This window comes from Bufo bufo, chromosome 4 (genome assembly GCF_905171765.1).
Source record: "Bufo bufo chromosome 4, aBufBuf1.1, whole genome shotgun sequence".
NCBI lineage: Eukaryota > Metazoa > Chordata > Amphibia > Anura > Bufonidae > Bufo > Bufo bufo.
The window spans coordinates 246,925,696-246,940,727 of record NC_053392.1 but is presented as its reverse complement, the minus strand read 5'-3'; the positions used below and the strand labels follow the sequence as shown (position 1 = coordinate 246,940,727).

General features: G+C 46.9%; 1 long non-coding RNA gene across 1 annotated transcript; it reads right to left on the bottom strand.

Annotated features, from left to right (window-relative positions):
• Positions 1-11,452: 11,452 nt before the first annotated feature.
• On the bottom strand, positions 11,453-14,772 carry LOC120996906. The gene is made up of 3 exons (XR_005777973.1): positions 14,646-14,772; positions 14,399-14,435; positions 11,453-12,170 (listed from the first exon to the last, which is right to left on the bottom strand). It is a non-coding gene; the product is annotated as an uncharacterized LOC120996906 (long non-coding RNA).
• Between the last annotated feature and the right edge of the window lie 260 nt (positions 14,773-15,032).

Genomic DNA, 15,032 nt, shown 5'->3' with positions numbered 1-15,032 from the left:
CCGATCAGTATCTTAATGTATACCGCACTGTTCTGTACTTACAGTAGTACCGTATGTATAGCATTAAGACGGCGTAGACCGGCAGCTCCCTCGGTCATGCGCCACCTGCCTGCTTATCTCACATTTTCCTCTTTTGGGGGGAAAAAGTGTATCTTATAAAGCGAAAAATATGGTACTTTACTGAGAGAGTAGTGGTTGCATGGAATAGCCTTCCTGCAGAAGTAGTAGCTGAAAATACAGTGAAGGAGTTTAAAGGGGTTCTGCACTTTCAATTAACTGATGCTCTATCCTCTGGATAGATCATCAGCTTCTGATCGGCGGGGGTCCGACACCCGGGACCCCCGCCGATCAGCTGTTTGAGAAGGCAGCGGCGCTCCAGCAGCGCCGCGGCCTTCTTACTGTTTACCGCCGGCCCACTGACGTCACGACTAGTATCAACTAGCGTGGGCGCGGCTAAGCTCCATTCAAGTGAACAGAGCTTAGCCGCGCCCACGCTAGTTGATACTAGTCGTGACGTCAGTGGGTCGGCGGCCCGGCGGTAAACCGTGAGAAGGCCGCAGCACTGCTGGAGCGCCGCTGCCTTCTCAAACAGCTGATCGGCGTTGGGTCCCGGGTGTCGGACCCCCGCCGATCAGAAGCTGTTGATCTATCCAGAGGATAGATCATCAGTTAAATGAAAGTGCAGAACCCCTTTAAAGGGAACCTGTCACCAGGATTTTGTGCATAGAGCTGGGGACATGGGCTGCTAGATGGCCGCTAGCACATCTGCAATACCCAGTCCCCATAGCTCTCTGTGCTTTTATTGTGTTAAAAAAACGTTTTGATCCATATGCAAATGAACCTGATATGAGTCCTGTGTCCAGAGATGAGTCCAGTGGAAAGGAGCCCAGCACCGCTCCGCGTCCTCCGAATCTCCTCCTTGCTGGCTGACGTCACAGAGCTGGAGCGTCGAAATCTCGCGATGCGCGAGCTAGCGCATGCGTAGTTCGTTCCCTGTGCTGATGCCAGCACAGGGAATAAACATGATGCCGACACTGCGCATGCGCTAGCTCGCGCATAGCGAGATTTCGGCGCTCCAGCTCTGTGACGTCAGCCAGCAAGGAGGAGATTTGGAGGACGCGGGGCGGTGCTGGGCTCATCTCCGGACACAGGACTCATATCAGGTTCATTTGCATATGGATCAAAACGTTTTTTTTAACACAATAAAAGCACAGAGAGCTATGGGGACTGGGTATTGCAGATGTGCTAGCGGCCATCTAGCAGCCCGCGTCCCCAGCTCTATGCACAAAATCCTGGTGATAGGTTCCCTTTAAGCATGCATGGGATACGCATAAGGTCATCCTTCATATAAGATAGGGCCAGGGGCTATTCATAGTATTCAGTATATTGGGCAGACTAGATGGGCCAAATGGTTCTTATCTGCAGACACATTCTATGTTTCTATATGTGTAATTTTTTTGGTAAATAAATTCCATTAATCCATTCACAATGTCATGCTCTTCCAGAGGTTTTTGTAAGATTATTGGGCAGTTTCTCTGCCTACAAGATATTATCACAGATGCTTGGTTTACTTTTGCAGTTCTCAAAACAGAATTTGACTCAGCAGAGATCACATGCCTCTTCTTCACAGCAAAAATGTTATAACATGAACAGAGTTGAGAAAAAGACCTTAATCCTAACTTCTACAAACCTATGAATGCAGAATCAACCTAATATGAAAAGTTGTTAATGAATATTATAAGTTATACCAGCAAAAATGAGTCTTTATGTAGAAAACTGATTTAAATCGTGACTTTAAAAACTGACTAGTGATTTAAATAATTTTGATTTAAATCAAATCCACCCTGACCCCCAACTTGCAATTTGTATAGAATAATGGAATTTGCTCCAGTGTTCCATACAGAAATCACTATTACGCTTGAGCAAATCGGGCTCAGACTGCTCTATTAGGCCTCATGCACACGACCGTTTTTATTTATTTTTTGCGCTCCGCAAAAACGGGTTCCATAGTTCTGTGTCCCTTTTTTCTTCCGTGGGTCTTCCTTGATTTTTGGAGGATCCACGGACATGAAGGAAAAAGTCGTTTTGGTGTCCGCCTGGCCGTGCGGACCCAAACGGATCCGTCCTGACTTACAATGCAAGTCAATGGGTTTGACGTTGACACAATATGGTGCAATTGCAAACGGATCCGTCCCCCATTGACTTTCAATGTAAAGTTAGGAGTCCCTATTATACCATCGGATCAGAGTTTTCTCCAATCCGATGGTATATTTTAACTTGAAGCGTCCCCATCACCATGGGAACGCCTCTATGTTAAAATATACCATCGGATTTGAGTTATATCGTGAAAACTTAGATCCGACAGTATATTCTAACACAGAGGCGTTCCCATGGTGATGGGGACGCTTCAAGTTAGAATATACTAAGAACGGTGTACATGACTGCCCCCTGGCAGCACCCGATCTCTTAAAGGGGGCTTTGATCCGCACAATTAACCCCTCAGGTGCCGCACCAATGAGTTAAATACATGGGAAGGAAGGGAGGGAGGGGGGCCGCACTGGCCACCAATGAGTTAAATACAGGGGAAGGAGGGGGGCTGCACTGGCCACCAATGAGTTAAATACAGGGGAGGCAGGGAGGGCCGCACTGGCCACCAATGAATTTAAAACTGGGGAGGGAGGGGGGGTCTGCCCCCTCCTGCCTGGCAGCACCTGATCTCTTACAGGGGGCTATGATACGCACAATTAACACCTCAGGTGCGGCACCTGAGGGGTTAATTGTGCGGATCACAGCCCCCTGTAAGGGCTGTTTCACACGAGCGGATGCCGTGCGTGACATCCGCTCCATGAATGACAGCCAAGACCCGATGCGGACAGCAGAAGCACGGAGCATTAACATGATTGATAATGCTCCGTGCCTCTCTGTGATCTCTTTACTACAAAATCAGTGACAACTTTATCTCACTGTGATTTCGTAGTAAAGAGATCACAGAGAGGCACGGAGCATTATCAGTCATGTTAATGCTCCGTGCTTCTGCTGTCCGCATCGGGTCTTGGCTGTCATTCACGGAGCGGATGTCATGCACGGCATCCGCTCGTGTGAAACAGCCCTAAGAGATCGGGTGCTGCCAGGCAGCAGTCATGTACACAGTTCTTAGTATATTCTAACTTGAAGCGCCCCCATCACTATGGGAACGCCTCTGTGTTAGACTATAATGTTGGATCTGAGTTTTCACGAAGTGAAAACTCAGATCTAAAAAGCTTTTATGCTGACGGATCAGCGGATCCGTCTGTGTGAAAGTAGCCTACGGACGCGGGCGACAATCTTGTGTGCATCCGTGTTTTTTCACGGACCCATTGACTTGAATGGGTCCGTGAACCGTTGTCCGTCCAAAAAATAGGACAGGTCATATTTTTTTGACAGACAGGAAACACGGATGTGGATGAAAAACGGTGCATTTTTCCGAGTTTTCAACTGACCCCTTGAAAGTCAATGGGTCCGCAGAAAATCACGGAAAACGGAACAATGGACACGGATGCACACAACGATCGTGTGCATGAGGCCTCAGAACAAGATTCGTTTGAAAACAATTTACAATATGCGCTGTGTACCACAATAAAATGTATTTCCTCTGCTGAGGCCTTATTCTACAGTAATTTAAGCGCAGAACCATGAAGTCACAGGCATGAGACAGGCTACTTTCACACTAGCGTTAAAGTTTTCCAATATTGAGTTCCGTCATAGGGGCTCAATACCGGGGAAAAAACGCATCATTTTTGTCCTAATGCATTCTGAATGGAAAGAGATTCGTTCAATATGCATCAGTCCCTTTTTCGGCATTTAGTCGGGAGAAAATTCCGCAGCATGCTGCGATATTTTCTTCGGACAAAATTCCAAAACAGTTGCCGGAATACCGTTACCAGTTGCCGGAATGCCATTGAAATGTATTAATGCCGAATCCGGTACCAAGTGTTCATAAAATTACTGCATTGACGGATCCAGTTTTCCGGTCTGCGCAAACCTTTAAAGATATGAAAAAAATAAAAACCGGATCCGTTTTTCCAGATGACACCAGAGACGGATGCGGTATTTCAATGCATTTGTCAGACGGATCCGCATCCATAAACAAATGATCTCCGGCAGGCAGTTCCGGGAACGGAACTGTCTGCCAGATTCTTCTAACGGTAATGTGAAAGTACCCTAAGCAAGTCTCATGTTACTTGTGGCGACTCTGAAGAGAGGAACAAGGCCTCAGCGGAGCCAATACATTTTATTGCGGTACGGAGTGCATACTCTAAACAAAGTTTTCGCATAAATCGGGTTCAAGTAGTCTGAACCCGATTCACAAGCCGAATCACTATATTATAGTTCAGTGCTGCCATCTGCTGGCCTGAACTGTAATATACAAGCAATGTGCCTACAGGCACCTAGTATGAATGTCTTTGCCAAGAAGCAAACGCTTCTAGGTTTTAGCCCTCTCAAACGTGTGTGCCTAGACCTTCTCCTAGAAATCTTATGCTACTTTCACACTTGCGTTAGGAGCGGATCCGTCTGGTGTCTGTACAGACGGATCCGCTCCTATAATGCAAACGCTTGCATCCGTTCAGAACGGATCCGTCTGCATAACCAGATCAGATGATTTTTCACTTCGTGAAAACTCAGATCCGACAGTATATTCTAACACAGAGGTGTTCCCATGGTGATGGGGACGCTTCAAGTTAGAATATACTAAAAGAACTGTGTAATAACTGCCCCCTGCTGCCTGGCAGGTGCTGCCAGGGGGCATACCCCCCCCCCCCCCCCCCTGTATTTAACTCATTGGTGGCCAGTGTGGCCGGCCCCCCCCCTCCCTTGTATTTAACTCATTGGTGGCCAGTGCGGCCGGACCCCCCCCCCCCCCCCCCCCCCCCTAATTAAAATGAACGACCCCCCATCATTGGTGGCAGCGGAGAGTTCCGATCGGAGTCCCAGTTTAATCGCTGGGACTACGATCTGTAACCATGGAAACCAGGACGCTACTGCAGTCCTGGTTGCCATGATTACTTCGCAATTTTAGAAGCATTATACTTACCTGTGATGTCTGTGACCGGCCGGGCGCTCCTCCTACTGGTAAGTGAAAGGTCTGTGCTATAAGCAACAAGGGAGGGAGGGGGGCCAGCCGCACTGGCCACCAATGAGTTAAATACAAGGGAGGGAGGGGGGACCAGCTGCACTGGCCACCAATGAGTTAAATACAGGGGAGGGAGGGGCCGGCCGCACTGGCCACCAATCAGTTAAATACAGGGGAGGGAGGGGGGGGGGCGGCCGCACTGGCCACCAATGAGTTAAATACAGGGGGGGGGGGGGGTCTGCCCCCTGCTGCCTGGCAGCACCTGCCAGGCAGCAGGGGGCAGTTATTACAGTTCTTTTAGTATATTCTAACTTGAAGCATCCCCATCACCATGGGAACACCTCTGTGTTAGAATATACTGTCGGATCTGAGTTTCACGATCTAACTCAAATCTGATGATATATTCTAACATAGAGGCGTTCCCATGGTGATGGGGACGCTTCAAGTTAAAATATACCATCGGATTGGAGAAAACTCTGATCTGATGGTATATTAATAGGGACTCCTGACTTTACATTGAAAGTCAATGGGGGACGGATCTGTTTGCAATTGCACCATATTGTGTCAACATCAAACGCATCCGTCCCCATTGACTTGCATTGTAAGTCTGGACGGATCCGTTTGGCTCCGCAAGGCCAGGCGGACACCAAAACGCTGCAAGCTGCGCCCACTCAGAATGCATTGGGGCTGTACGGATCTGTTCGGGGCCGCTTGTGAGAGCCTTCAAACGGAACTTACAAGCGAAACCCCGAACGCAAGTGTGAAAGTAGCCTTATGCATGTACAGAGCAGGAGAGTGGCAAGAATGTACCATGCACGAGATTTCTACTAGACGTGGCAGCCGGAGTTGTGCCAAGAATGTAACGTTGCATGGGTGGACTATTAGTACACAAAGTAACGCTCCCCAATTCTACAAACAGAATAAAGCACGATCCAAGGTTGCAAAATACCCCAAAAGCAAGACCACAAGTCATATCTCATCTTTATTTAGACATCGTTAAAAATGTAATTACAATAAAAAAAATAAAAACACATGTTGTTCCATATGCTGCTTATACATATCAGCTAGATCTCATAACACCCAAGGTCCAATAAAGTGCAATATTAAAGGGGTTCTCCAGGAATTAAGAAAATACTTAAATATTACTTTATTATAAATATATTCCCAAATATTTCATTAGTTTTAATGGATTGTTTTGTCTAGCCACCGTCCTATTAGTACACACATAACCTGTCCTAATCAAACAGGAGAACAAGTTACTTCACAACACTGAGGTAAAGAGCTGCCTCATCCTCCTCTCTGCTTGTCAAGGATTATGATCCTGAATACAGTTAAGCTCCTCAGCTGAATCTCTGCAGGAATGGAGTCCATGAGGAGACAAGAAGTAGGGGATGTGACTAATGAGCAGCTGTCCTTGTATGCAGTCTCCATTACCACAGCCCCACATTACTACAGTTTGTCCTGTCCATCCTCTCTATACTCCATAGGAACTCAATTTCTGAAGATCTTAGCAGTTGTATTAAGGACCATAATCCCTGAAGAGCAGAGGCTGAGGCAGCTCTTTGGCTCAGTGTTGTGAAGCAACCTATCCTCTTGTGTGATTACAGGCTTTGTGCGGACTAATAGGACTGCGCCCATTTTATTTCCCCTGATTGCTCGCTAGACAAAGCCATTATAACTAATGAAAGGTATTTGGGAATATATTTATAGTAAAGTAATACTCAAGTATTTTCATTTTCTTTATTCCTGGAAAACTCCTTTAATGTCTCTAGTGCCAATCGGCATCCAATCTTGTATCCTAGGGACTAGCCCTAATAAGCACTAGAGTCACATAATTACACAATCCAATATTGTCATAAGATATACATACATTACAGGTACTGCTCTGAGCCTTGGGAGATGACGGCCCCCCAACGTACATTTCCTCCAGCTTCTTCCTGGGGAAGAAGCTGGGTGAAACATACGTCGGGGTGCAGTCATCTGGGGGAAGAAGCTGAGTGAAACACAAGTCGGGGTTCTCTAAACGCCCAAGGGTCGGAACAGTACCTGTAATGTATGTATATCTTATGACAATATTGGATTGTGTATTTATGCGATTCTGGTTCTTATGGGCTTTTTATGGCTGGTCCCTAGGATACAATGTTGGATGCCGATTGGCACCAGAGACATTAATATCGCACTTTATCAGACCCCAAGTGTTATGAGGTCTAGCCGATATGTTCCATAAGCTGCTTACGCATGTTTTTTATTATAATTTAAAGGGGTTCTGCACTTTGTTTAAACTGATGATCTATCCTCTGGATAGATCATCAGCATCTGATCAGCGGGTGTCCGACACCCGGGACCCCCGCCGATCAGCTGTTTGAGAAGGCAGCGGCGCGGCCTTCTCACTGTTTACCGCCGGCCCAGTGACATCACGACTAGTATCAACTTGCCGAGGTGGGGCTAAGCTCCTATCAAGTGAACAGAGCTTAGCCCCGCCCAGGCAAGTTGATACTAGGCCGGCGGTAAATCGTGAGAAGGCCGCGGCGCTGCCTTCTCAAAACAGCTGTCCCGGGTGTCGGACCACCGTTGATCAGATGCTGATGATCTATCCAGAGGAGCTTATGCAGTCTTGCTTTTGTGGTATAGAGGGGGGGACTATACATAAGGGGCATTGCTGTGAACTTGGTGAGAGGACTTGGGCACTGACAAGAGGAAGGCCTGGGCTCCTACAGCTGAGATTCACACCCCGCTGGGCACGTTGCAGCTTAACTTGCATCTCTATCAAAGTTACTTTTCTGAAGATTGGAAACCGTGCTCTTTCTATAACAAAGGTACAGTTGTGAATACGGTGCAATGTGCCACTATACAGTTCCCATGGCTAGATTACAATGAATGAGCTGAAAGATTCCCTTTAAACTCCTCAGACATGCAAAAGAATACACAAGAAACACCAATAGGTTAAGAGTTTATTGCCACATTCAAATTAAAAAATTTTGGCAGCTCATTCCTCCACTCCAACAAATGTGGGAATCCATTAAGATTCTGTGTACACCAATTTTTTGTCATGTGTACCAAAATACCATGTACTATACCATGCAGACTTGGCTAACTATTATGTCCCTATTGCATGATTAACCCCTTACTGACTAAGCATTTTTCTTCCTTTCCCTCCTTGCAAGAGCTATAACTATTTTTTTTCACCTAAGTAGCTGTATGAGGGCATGTTTTTTTACGGGACAAGTTGCAGTTTTTAATGGTGTCATCTTGGGGTACAGACAACTTTCTGACTAACTTATTAACTTTTTCTGGGTGGGAGTTGGCGAAAAAACAGCAATACTCCCACTGAGTTTTTACATTATAAACTTTACAGCGTTCATTTATCGGTATAAATAACATCAGCCGCCATCAGCTGTTTGAGAAGGCACCGGCGCTCCTGTAAGCAGCTTGCAGCTTACCAAGCACAGCTCCATACACTGTATAGCAGCTGTGTTTGGTATCGGAGCTCAGCCCCACTGAAGTGAACGGGGATAGGTCATCAGTATCAAAATCTCAAAAGACCCTTTTAGGGTCTATTCACACATCCGCAAGTCTGGTCCGGATCGGTTCCAGATTGTGCGGACCCATTCATTTTCAATGGGGCCGGAAAAGATGCGGACAGCACACAGTGTGCAGTCCGCATCAGCACTTCAGTTCCGCAAAAAAAAATTGGATATGTCCTATTCTTGTCCGCAGACATAGACAAGAAAAGTCATTTCTATTTAAAGTGCTGGCCATGTGCAGTCCGCAAAACACAGACTTGTGAATGGACCCTAATGATTACATTTGTGCAGAGAATAGGACTTCATACAATTGTCTAATATACATATATTTAAAGAACTGCTAGCAGAGATTTATCTGTGCATTAGCCTCTCTAACGTTTGGGGTTTTCACACTTTATTAACATGACATCCCCTAGAGACCGGCAGTCATGTGAACAGTGATGCAGTTATTGCAATAACCGCCCTAAAAATCATTATTCCACCCCTACTCCTAGTTAGTTATGACATGGATGTGTCCAGTGTGTTGAACAAGCACATGTATATCATGGAACACTGTTGCGTAGTGTGTCACAGGGTGTAAGGTGTCACATGACTGATGCCATGTTTCAGTTAGGCCATGGATGCATTACACTGGACTGATCCATGGAATATACAATACTGTGCATTAGGGGTGGGCGATATGGCCTAAAATTTATATTGCGATATAATTTTAAGCATGTGCGATATGCGATATATATTGCGATATATTGTTTTCTATATTGGGGGGGTGTTTAAACTTTTTTTTTTTTTTACTTTTTATTTAATAACTATTAGCCTCCTTAAGGGCTAGAACCCTTGTCATATTCACCCCAATAGAGCTCTATTAGGGTGAATAGGACTTTACACTCTCCCTGCTGCCCTGTGCTTTGTGCACACAACAGCAGGGAGCTGACCATGGCAGCCAGCCTCTCATGTGCCCCCCCCCCCCAGCCTCTCATGGCCCCCACCAGCCTCTGATCTGCTCCCCCCCCAGCCTCTGATCTGCTCCCCCCCCAGCCTCTGATCTGCTCCCCCCCCAGCCTCTGATCTGCTCCCCCCCCCAGCCTCTGATCTGCTCCCCCCCCAGCCTCTGATCTGCTCCCCCCCCAGCCTCTGATCTGCTCCCCCCCCAGCCTCTGATCTGCTCCCCCCCCAGCCTCTGATCTGCTCCCCCCCCAGCCTCTGATCTGCTCCCCCCCCAGCCTCTGATCTGCTCCCCCCCCAGCCTCTGATCTGCTCCCCCCCCAGCCTCTTATCTGCTCCCCCCCCCAGCCTCTTATCTGCTCCCCCCCCAGCCTCTTATCTGCTCCCCCCCCCCAGCCTCTTATCTGCTCCCCCCCCCCAGCCTCTTATCTGCCCCCCCCCCCCGCCTCTTATCTGCCCCCCCCAGCCTCTTATCTGCCCCCCCCCAGCCTCTTATCTGCCCCCCTATGGTAACTCAAACCCACCCCCCTATGGTAACTCAAACCCACCCCCCCTCACTCCCTCCCCAGTATTAATCATTGGTGGCAGTGGCCACAGGGTCCCCCTCCTCCCCCCCTAGTTCATTGATGGCAGTGGGCAGTTCCGATCGGAGTCCCAGCAGTGTAATGCTGGGGCTCCGATCGGTTACCATAGCAGCCAGGACGCTACTGAAGTCCTGGCTGCGATGGTATGTTAGTGAGCAGCATTATACTCACGTGCGCCGTGGCCGCCGGGCGCTCCTTCTCATAGGTCTGTGCGGCGCATTGCTAATGCTATAAGCATTAGCAATGCGCCGCACAGACAGAAGAAGGAGCGACCGGCGGCCACGGCGCACGTGAGTATAATGCTGCTCACTAACATACCATCGCAGCCAGGACTTCAGTAGCGTCCTGGCTACCATGGTAACCGATCGGAGCCCCAGCATTACACTGCTGGGACTCCGATCGGAACTGCCCACTGCCTCCAATGATGGGGGGAGGAGGGGGACCCTGTGGGATATGGCCGGCCACAGTCCCTCCCCTCCTCCTCCTACTCTGTCCTCTCCTCATTGGTGTTCAGCGGCAGCCGCGCACAGTGGGGAGGGAGGGACTCCCTCCTTCTCCCTCCACTGTGCCGGCCGGCGGGCTCAGGAGTAAATGGTGCGCGCAGAGAGCGCAATCATATCACGGTCCGGCGATATAGGCGATATGGCGAAAATCCATATCGTGGCCCAAATTTATATCGCATATCGCCTATACCGCCCACCCCTACTGTGCATATAGGGGGTCAACTGCCTGATCTAAGAAAAGTATACAAACAGAATTATAATTACATGCATATTAGAAAATATGCTATTAAATAAACCATAAAAACTTGGAATACCCCTTTAACCCTTAGGATACCGGAGGTTTTCTTCGTTTTCATCATTTCTCCACTAGGGCTTATTTTTTGCGTGACACGTACTTTTTAATGCCACCATTTAATATAGCATACAATGGAGTGGGAAGCAGGAAAATAAATTGCAAATGGGGAAACACCAATTCCTCCGTTTTACGGGTTTTGTTCCCACGGCGTTACCTTTGCGGCAAAACTGACCTGTGGCCTTCATTCACTGGGTCAGTACAATTACAACGATACCACATATGTATACATCACCATATTCTGACCCCCATAACTTTTTATACAGTTATGGCTACTGAGCTGTGTGGGGGCTCATTTTTTTGCGGGACAATCAGTCATTTTTATTGATACTATTTTGGAGTGTGTAACTTTTTGATCACATTTTAATACATTTTTTGGGGTAAGAAGCGATGAAAAAAATTGCATATTGGCCATTTTGAATCTTTTTTCCATTACGCCATTCACCACATTGCAAAAAATATTTTTATATTTTAATAGTATGGGCGTTTTTTAGACGCGGTGATGCCCATGATGTTTATATCTTTTGTTATTTATGCATTTATTTTTTTATTCTACGGAAAGAGGGGCAATTTAAACTTATACATTTTTTACATTTTTTTAAATGATTTTGAAGCTCGTATTTGAGCCTACAACATTTTTTTTTTCTGACCCCCCATGGGTCTTTCAAACCCATGATTTGAGGAGAATTGCTCATTTCTTATGTCGGCCTGCCACCTGCTGGCCAAAATAAGAATTGCAGCTTCAAAATCCTGGGTCTCTTCAGAGAGATCCAGCATATTGAAACCAATTACCAGCATCCTCATTGACCGCAGAGCATGCCGGTACACGCTTCCGGGGTTTTTCACCCTTTAGATGTGATCTCACTTGACCACGGCATCTAAAAGGCTTTAATGATCGTGATTATGAAACAGCGGAGACCCGCTGGCAGCGAACGGGTTAAGTTGGCTCTCTGGGTCTAAAATCACAGGTAACCAACTTTGTAACTTGTCCCAAATTCTGAGCTGAACTACAGACCATACTGGACTCCTTTACTAATCTCTAGCACCTCATTGACTCACTGCACAGTCTTGTTCTCACTGGCCCAACTAATTTAGACCTTCATACTGTAGCTAATACAACCTTCACCCCGAATTTTGCTTGGAGGAGTCAAACACCTGAAGAAAAAAAAAAAAAAAAAACACACTCATAAGTCAAGGTACCATATATAGCATGTCCTTTATTTTTTACCATTAATGGGCCACCAAACAACTACAAATGGATCTAAAGAGACTCACAAATAAAAACATCCAAAAACGAACAAAATGAGTGACTGAAGCAAAGTCTGCTACAGCCTACAGTGGGCCTCATGTAGACATTTATGGGGGAGATTTAATCAAGACTAGTTCTTTTTGCAGTGATCTTTATATCCCCTGTGCAGCAGGAAAATTCGCCTAATTTATGATGAGGTCACACTTTTACTTAGCAATATCAACTTTTAAGAAAAATTACATTTTGAAGTAGATTTGCATAAAGGTGTATGTGTGTATTAAGTTCAGAGTGGCATTTCTGACAATGTGCCAGATTTCTACTTTCAGAAAATATATGGGTATGGCGGCTGGGGGGGGGGGGTTTTGTATGATTTTTTTTTTACATTTTGTAATTTAGGCTTATTTGTACATGCCACAGCTGTGAAAATTGTCCTGCCTACGAGCTGTCCAAATATTCAAACACCCCAGACAGCAATAGGATTTAAAGGGTTTTTTCTGAGACTTTTAGGGCTCATGCACACGACTGCGTCGTGTTTTGCGGTCTTCAAATTGTGGATCCTCAAAACATGGATGCCGCCCCGCACATAATAGAAAGGCCTGTTCTTGTCCGCGAAACAGGCAAGAATAGGACATGTTCTATTTTTTCTTTTCTTTTTGCAGGAATGGAGCGACAGATGCAGACAGCCCTCCTGCGGGTCCACATCTGAAACGCACAAAATGCGGCTCTGATGCAGAACCAAACCACGTTCCTGTGCACGAGCCCTTATACTGATGACTTGTCCTGTGGTAGGTCATCAGCATCTGATTGGTGGGGGTCTGACACCCGAGATCCCCGTTGTTCAGCTGTCTGAGAAGGCACCAGCGCACACAGTAGCCTTGGCCATGTGATGTCACTTTCTTCAGTCACATGGCCTAGGCGCAGCTCAATCCCAATGAAGACAATGGGACTGAGCTGCAATACCATGCACAGACGCTATACAATGTACAGAGCTGCGAGAAGGAAGCAATGCTACTGCGAGCGCTGGTGCCTTCTCCAACAGCTGATGGGTGAGGGTACTGCATAAGGGGGCACCAGGTCTGTAATACACCAACAGATTGTCTGACCAATATCTGTCCAATCAGACCAGTAGTTGGTGTGTAGGACAAAAGATCTGCCTGTGTAATTGGTCATAAAACCTGTTGGTCTGAAGGATATATTAGTGATATTGATGCTCACAAGCAGAGATTAGCTTTGTTCACCTGCTCCGAATAAGGTAATATGTGCATGGAAGTACTACACCGACACTGTATCAGGTCAAAGCATTCTATACCCTTAGTGGAGGGGAGGGTCATACATAGACTCCTCCAATTGGACAATAATACAAGGGCGTATATCTGCATACTCATACAATGGAGGAAACCTAAACACATCCATGTATGGGCATAAGCCTTAGTTTCTTTGTTCTAAAATGCCATGTGGCAGGGCGCTGTCCCAGGATATGGCAGCCATTTTGATTGAATGATATCCATTTTCTATAACATTAGACGGGAAGATTTTCTGCCTGATAATCGCTCCTAGCGATCATCTGGCAGTATAAGGGCTCATGCACACAAACGTATTTTCATTTTTTTACAGACTGTAAGCGGAACCATTTCAATGTGTGCACACTAAAAATAAAATGGCAGTTACTCCATGTGCATTCTGTTTCAGTATGTCCGGTCCGCAAAAAAAATAGAACATATCCTATTATTGTACGCACTGTTCTATTAGGGGCCAGCTGTTCCGTTCCGCAAAATACAGAATGCATACGGACGTCAGCCATAATTTTTGCAGACAGGAGTGTGCATGAGCTCTAATACTGTTGGGGGGGCCGCTGCTGCCACACATACCTGGTGGATCAGAACCCAAGTGTCCCCTTCCAATCAGCTGACTAAAGGGGCCACAGCACAGTGCCACCCATTAGGTAACACCTATGACTGACATGATCTAAATGTTTCACCCTCTGCGAACCTGCGCAGCCACCATAAGACCAGCGCCGGCTGTCTGGGGAGAGTCACTCTGGCACACACTGCAGGAACACCAACAAAATGGAGCACGTTGGTGACACTGAAGCAAAGCGTGCTGGGGATCTTAGAATATATACAACATACATTACCTAGGATTCCGGGGAGCTGCATCAGAGACAAGGCACCCTGTAACAGAAAGCACAGTTACATACCTGTACAAACCTGAAGGACATGTTCCTCCCACTGCGAACCTAAGCAGCCACCATGGCGCCAGCTCAGGCTGTCTGGGGAGAATCTCTCTGGCACACATGGCGGAAACACCCAACAACAGGCACACTGGATGTTACTGAAGCAAGATGTGCACAGCCCGATATACAGCTATGAAGGCAGAATTACCTGTGAGGCGCCACACAGAAAGTCTGCAGCAAAGTGCGGAGGATTGCAAGAGCCCTGCCTCTAAACGTCCCTACCGCCATGCTGGCAGCACAGCACACTTCCACGTGTGCTGTGCCGGAAACCAGCGTCCTCCTCGTCACTTCCTCTGCAGGCTGATTGCACTGCACGCCGGGAATTGTAGTCCTGTGGCTGGAGCGCCATTTTGTGTTACCGTGTGAGACGATGTAATAATGAATTCCTTATGCACTGCTGCTTTGCGCGAATGCATGCACGAGAGTCAAGCTTTGTACTGCCGGGTTAGGAATGTGGGGTATTATGTATTGCATACAAGTCTTGACCTGACATAACGTGTATGTATGCACAATACCACAGGTGCGAATAGAGAGG